This window comes from Clupea harengus, chromosome 20 (genome assembly GCF_900700415.2).
Source record: "Clupea harengus chromosome 20, Ch_v2.0.2, whole genome shotgun sequence".
Taxonomy (NCBI): Eukaryota; Metazoa; Chordata; class Actinopteri; order Clupeiformes; family Clupeidae; genus Clupea; species Clupea harengus.
Window position 1 is genome coordinate 16,063,286 of NC_045171.1, and position 7,325 is coordinate 16,070,610.

Sequence of the window (7,325 nt, forward strand, 5' to 3'; positions counted from 1 at the left end):
ACACCAGGGTGTAAACACATCCCCCTTATTTCTCACCATGTTGGTAGAATAAAGGTAATGAGTGTCACTTTGCTGTATGAGTCACAGTTTTGAGGTTGTCTATGTATGTTTGCCAGGGCCACTGGGTTTCTATTGAAAAGTGCAGATCAATTTTAATTAATTTCAAAGTCAAGATTTTCACTTCGCTTTTCATATCAGTAGACATCAGCAGAGCAAACAAACACACGACCCTGATGTACCTGAGAGCTGCCTTTGGGTAGAGGAGATTACTCTGAGTTTAGTCACAGCGTTACACCAGAGCTGTAACAAACTCATGAAATGGACCATTGATCCCCTTCTTGTGCTGAGGAGATGTTCGCACCAACCACTGATCACTTCCTCCCAGACACCATCCATACATGCCACACACTTCCATCACATTTGGTATGAGGGCAAGGAGCAGATGCACGCCTCTAGGGAGGAAACTGGCTGCAATTGGTTGTCAGCATTAACACCAATAATAAAAGCAATGTAATCTGCTTACTGTACTAACTCAGATTACAGACTGGAGAAACATGAAAACCTACACATGGCGTTAAAGTGTTTGTTCTCTTTAATCTCATTTATTTCTAAATTCACTCTTAAGTATGGTATGAATGCAGAGGGTGAGGATGGTGTGTCTCTCTCTGTGTGTGTGTGTGTCTGTGTGTGTGTGTGTGTGTGTGTGTGTGTGTGTGTGTGTGTGAGGGAGAGAAAGGGGTGTCAGGAGATGATGATGATGAAATGTAGTAGCTTTCAGCTAATCAACCTGCCAGTTAACCAATAAATCAATCAATAAATCAATCAGCTAATAAAGATGTCTAATAACTCATCTATTTATTAGTCAACAAATCAACTGTATGTCTGTGTTTGTCTGTGTGTCTGTCTGTGTTTGTCTGTCTGTCAGACCATCCATCCATTCATCCCGTATTGATGTATTGCCCTGCGGTGCTCCTGGACATAATATGTGGGTGATGGGGGTGATCTGCTGTAAGGATATTCTCCAGGCTACAGCTCTCCAGGGCATGGAGATGGATGTGGAAATCACAGCATTATGACATGCCATAGAGGGAGGGCACACACACACACACACACACACACACACACACACACACACACACACACACACACACACACACACACACACACACACACACACACACACCAAAAGGAGGCCAAAAGAGCAGCAGGGCATCTAAGGTGAGAATGGAAAGAGAGAGAAACAGAGGAGAGAGTGAGGGAGCATAGAAGAGAAAGATGGAGAGAAGAGGAGGTGATTAGGTGTGAGTCCGAGTGAGAGAGAGAAAGATGGACAGGGTAACAGAAAGAGTCTCAAGGGTTGAAGCCAGGACACAAAGATATGTGTGTGTGTGAGTGTAGTGAGAGAGTCAGTGGTATAGGGAGGTGTGAGTGAAATCATTTTTTGACAGCTAAGGTCAAGGGATTGATGTGTGTTGATGTTTTGGTTTGTTAGTTCTGGGAGGGTGAAACACAAGTCAATCAAGTGAACGATTTCTGTAAAAAGAAAAGCCCAAAGCCAGGGAAAAAAGAAGACTCACAACTACTCCTGAGTGTGATGTTTAAGAGGGGTTCTAGTCAGCTGGATGAACGTTTGACAGATGCCCCTAAGAGAAAAAAGCCAGGACAGACTCCCTTTTTAAGCTGGGGAGATACTAATGTAACTTTGAGCATCATTTCAGTAGTTTGTCAGACTGTCATTGTTGATTGTCTTCACACACAGATTATTGAGTTCTCATTTACAGGTCTTCCACCACAATACGATCCTGGGATAGGAATTGAAGTTGAGCAGGGTCATCTGAGTTTGCATACGATGGATGGTCCTATAGAGAACGATTTGTCGGATACGGTGTCGCTGAGGGTATTAGATCGGAAATGGTCAGAAGATAGTGAACAAAGCCCTAAAAAGCAAAATGGCCGCTGCAGAGTCTAGCGCTTAGATGTGGTAGCTAACCCCTGCGGAGCAAGAGAAAGTTTAAATTCATTGTTGTTGTCTGAGGAATGACAATTTCTCCTATTTGTTGCTCAGCCGTCAAGTGGGTGAGGAGGAGGCCCGGTGAACAACAAAATGCTGTACATGAAACAATGAATGACCCTCAACTTCAGACGGATTTGGGTCTAGAGACGGTTGGAGATGGTTGTGGATTTTATGAGGACCAGGACTAAGCTGAACACAATTTCCATCCTGGTAGAAGGGGTGGAAGGGGACTAGAGGACTACAGATATCTGGGTGTTTATCTGGACAGCAGACTGGACTGGAAATGTAACACTGAGGATGTCTACAGGAAGGGAGAGAGCAGACTCTACTTCATGAGGAAGCTTAGGTCCTTCAATGTGTGAAGCAAGATGTTGCATATCTTTGATCAGTCTGTTGTTTCGGTATCACACAAACACACACAACATAGCTGTAGATTGTAAGTACAGGTACATGTACATCATTTTAAAATTATCTTTTTCAACCAAATCAGACGCATTCACAGGCAATCTCCCTCCCTCTCCGATATTCATGCGCACACGTGCCCACACGTGCCCACACACACACACACACACACACAGAGGCTACAGGCCCCTTCATGGTCTCTCACACACACACACACACACACACACACACACACACACACACACACACACACACACACACACACACACACACACACAAAGGCTACAGGCCCCTTCATGGTCTCTCACACACACACACACACACACACACACACACACACACACACACACACACACACACTCTCCCTCTCCCTCGATGTGCATGCATGCGTGTTAGGCTGTCAAACATCTGGTTCTGCAAAAAAAAAATTGTAATTGTATGTCTGTCCTTTATGTGTCTGTCTGCTTTCTCTTCAGCTGTTTCCTTAAAAATCTGAGAAGAAAAGGTATTTTTTCGTGTGTAAACACTGACTGAGATGTGCTCTGTTTCTCTCTGTTTCTCTCTGTATCTTTCCTTCTCTCTCTCTCTCTCACTCTCTCTCACTCTCTCTATCTCTCACTCTCTCTATCTCTCACACACACACACATACACACACACACACACACACACACACACACACACACACGAAGGCTACAGGCCCCTTCATGGTCTCTCTCACACACACACACACACACACTCCCTCTCCCTCGATGTGCATGCATGCGTGTTAGGCTGTCAAACATCTGGTTCTGCAAAAAAAAAAGATCACACTCTTGTGAACATTCTATTTTCTTCTACCACATATATGAACAAAACAGCAAAAGTCCTCTCCCCAAACTCCTTCTCCAGACCCACAATGAACTGATTCTGTATCCACCAAAAATATTTACCGCCGGGACGGGTGGCTCCGTCTACCTATACGACTCAGACACCGGCAAACGTCTGCACGCCATTCTTACTGAGGCAGCTGAAATATCTACATCCTGGTGGAGGAGAGCTTCGTTCCCACAGACTTTTGTCAGGAGACACGACTCAGGCGCTTGGTCACACACCCTGCTTCAGGAACCATTCGGTATTCAGCTTCTTCTGTTTCTTTTCTCTTCGCTTTTTCAGTCACACACTCTCTTTCTCAATCCTTTCTTTATATCTGCCGTTTCAACAATCGGAAGAGGGGACTGCCCTCCCAGAACAAACAACCAATCCCATGAACTCATAACCGAATAACGACCATTGACAGCCATTAACCCTCTAATCCCTATAGCGGCCGCGACGGCATGTTAGTATTTCCCCATAGCGGCCGCGGCCTGCCGTAACTTTTAAAGACACAGTTTTTATACTACAACATTAATTCATGAAATAATACTCCGCTAGTGGATACATGAACATCTTACTTTTATTTGAAACCGGAAACTGGGTATGCTGTCATTGACTTTTCTGAAGTATTTGTTAACTAAACTTCGCTACTGACAGATGGCCTGAGGATTACAGTGTCTCTTGCAGTAAAGGCTAGCAATCAGAGACGTCTGCATCTGTCCTCACTGGATGAGACCGTATTTTTGTGCACCAAAGACGACGACTCATCACGTTTGTATGACAGTGACGACCATGTTTGAAAAATCAAAATTAAAAAACGTATTAAAAATAGTAATATTAGTATCCTCCTGTTTTTTTCTGACTAGCTAACTCTCCAGTAACGTCTTCGTATGGCGGTCACTGAGAAGTGTTGGTTTACAACTAGCACCAGCCTCATCGTTCTCCAAATTGATAAGACATAGCTAGATCAATGAAATTTGAATGGATTGTAAACCCATGACACTTTTATTTCCCGAGATATGTAACATTTAATTATTGATCTTTGAGGGACGTTCAAATAAGCTAATTTTCACGTTACCTCACTTGTGGAAATGACGGTCAATTCGTGACTTTCGCAAACCTATGAAGCAAGCACCTGCGTCTGTGGGTGAGAGCTATTTTGTGCCACAAATAACGACGACATGGGTAATCGGCTGTGTTTTCTGTTTGTCAGAAGAAAATGTATTTTAAAATTTGGATCGTCATCTCAATTTTCATGACAAGTTTTCCAGCTATTTTGCTAGCTATCTACATTGACTGAGGTAACGTAAGTCTGAGGAGTTCGAGCCAGTCAGGAGTTGGTTGATAGCCATCTAGTGACTGCATCAGCCTCATTACTTACTAAACTGATCAGATTTAGATAAATAACATGTATAGTAAAAAAGAAAACTGTGAAAATGGGTCACTTTTTTTATTCTCACTTCTAATTATTTTTTGTTCGTCTCTACTAGTTATTCAAACCTCCATTCTTTTTTGAGCTGTAAGCTCATGGTAACAACAGTAGCTAAAGACAATCAATAGCAAGATAACCATTTATAATATATTTAAAACCTCATATTGGAAAGGCATTCAGCAGATTATTCGACAACCAGCTAGTAATATGTTGTGATGTTAAATTTTAAGCTGGTACAGCTTTTAAGCTGTAGAAAGCCAATCACAATGAATCAGTGATCATATACTTACCTGGCAGGGGAGATACCATGATCAAGAAGGTGGTTCACCCATGGCGAGGCTCGGCCATTGCACAACCGGCCGTTGCTGACCCGTGCGAATTTCTCAAATGTAGAAATCTCGACTGCATAATTTGTGGTAGTTGGGGACTGCGTTCGCGCTATCCCCTGAAAAAGTTTAATTTTTAACAAATTTCGTTGTGTATCCAATGCACAATGACAAATAAAGTCTATTCTATATAGGACCATAGTATAGGACATCAATACTACATAAAATGTATAGTAGATGTGCAGTAGCTAGTCCGTATGTAGTTCACACTGGGATATTGAGCCGATGATGTGACAGAAAACAATTGACAGAAAAATGGAGGAAACACTAATGGCTTCCACTGTGATGGCTTACAATAATGGGATAGTTTTTTCTTTTATGCGTCAGGATGTCGGGTGTTCCAGCTCATCTGAGAGTAGAGAAGTGAGTGAGGGTGCTGTGGCAGCAGAGAGGAGTGAGGACATGGGGGAGAGGAACAGCGAGAGGCCTGATGAGCGTAGGGAAGCTTCAGTAGGACAGAGTAGGTTTCTCACTAAAGGAATTGAAGGACAAAAGTTGTCCGCATACAAGTGGTGGTGTTTGTATAGGTTGTGTGACATAAGATCCATTTCTACCCTCTATCCCAAACCAAATAATCACAGTATCCTTTCAGGGAGTCATAGAGACACCAGATCTTAATACCCCATCTGACATGTTTCTTAGGCATATACTGTTTCCAAAGTAACATGCCGTCAATTTTAATCATGGCCTCACCTACTGAGAGATTTTTCCATGGTCGAAGAAGTTTTAGGACGTTCTCCTGGAGGACACACATTACAGTTTTTTCCAATCACTTTTAAACTTGTGTCAATACCATGTACACTTTTTCCAAAACTCTTCACACAGTGAGCTTAACAGACACACACCTCAGCATATCAGTTAACCTTTTGGTGCAAAATGCACCACTACAACCACCAAAACACTTCATACTTCACCCAAAAGTGAGTCATGCCGTAACTTTAGCAAATGTTCTCTCTCAGAGTACAATGACCTAAAAAACACTAAACACTAAACACTTGAAGCATTGCCAATTGCATATATAACATGTTGCTGTATCCTCTAGATTGGCATAGATAGTAGGTTTGCATTGCAAAAAGGAGAAAAAACACACAAAGGCAAAAACTTCCTTGGACTACAGTAAATATTGTTATATTACAGTGAACAAACAATTCTAAAATGCTGCAATATGTGTCATTATGCATATGCTAAAATTGCACGTGTTACTGCACTATATAGGCTTACTACAGGACAACAAAAAGGCATAAATATGCTAAGTATTTACTGTAGTATTTCCAATATTTACATACATCAACACAAGATACAGTCTACCAAAGTACTGTAATACCACTAGAATTCTACTGTAGCCCTAATGCTGATCCATTCTGTCCTCTGTATTTGGTGTCAAACTTTGACATGTTTGAACTTCAAATTTACGGTAACATTCTCCTTTGCATTGCATCTTGGAAATACAACAATCCAAGCTAACTATCTGAAGACAGTGTTCATATGTTAGTTTGCTTCTCACAATAGATGTCACTATTGAGTGGGTACATTTACTGTAATTGCATTCTTCAATCACTGTCTTTCACTGATAGCCTATGACTTACATATAGAGCAGTACTGTAATAGTGGAAACAACTCTTCAGGAACAGCTACATCTATGTTTGTCTTCTGTAGAGATAGTAAGAAGTCTGCAAGCCAAAACAACACAATAATCTAACTAAACTTTCTGCTAAAATAAGAATACGTTGTCTTATTCAAGCATATACCTTAATTTGTCTGTCCAAATACAGCATATTTCCATGTACAGTAATCTAAATTACTGTAAGTTAGGTTTTAAACTGAAAGTTAACTGTTTTGAATAGAGTATCTAAACATCGGCAAAAAATGCTGTAGTTGCACAGCGTTTTGCTGGTAGTGAACCTTGACTGAGACAGGTATCCATGAATTTCGGAAAGAAGTGGTCATTGACTGCATTTGTATATAAGCATAGGGGCAAGTATCCACAGTTTGGTTCACATAGTCCTACTGGTATGCTCGATGTGTTAAGTGTTTTGGGAATGGTGTACATGGTATTGAGACGAGTAAAAATTATTGGAAAAAACCGTAAGAACAAACTTTTCTGTTGGTTTGTAGATACCAGTTTTTGTGTGGCAGAATTGGCAGGTGTGATAAGTGGTACAGTGGTTAGTGTTGTTTGGCTAACAAGTAGCTGACCTGGGCTCAATTCCTGGGCAATGAAAAATTAATATTGTAAGTC

General features: G+C 41.5%; 1 non-coding gene across 1 annotated transcript; it reads left to right on the top strand.

Annotated features, from left to right (window-relative positions):
- The first annotated feature begins 4,982 nt into the window (after positions 1 to 4,982).
- LOC116218026 lies at positions 4,983 to 5,148 on the top strand. The gene has a single exon (XR_004162642.1). It is a non-coding gene; the product is annotated as a U1 spliceosomal RNA (small nuclear RNA).
- The last annotated feature ends 2,177 nt before the right edge of the window (positions 5,149 to 7,325 follow it).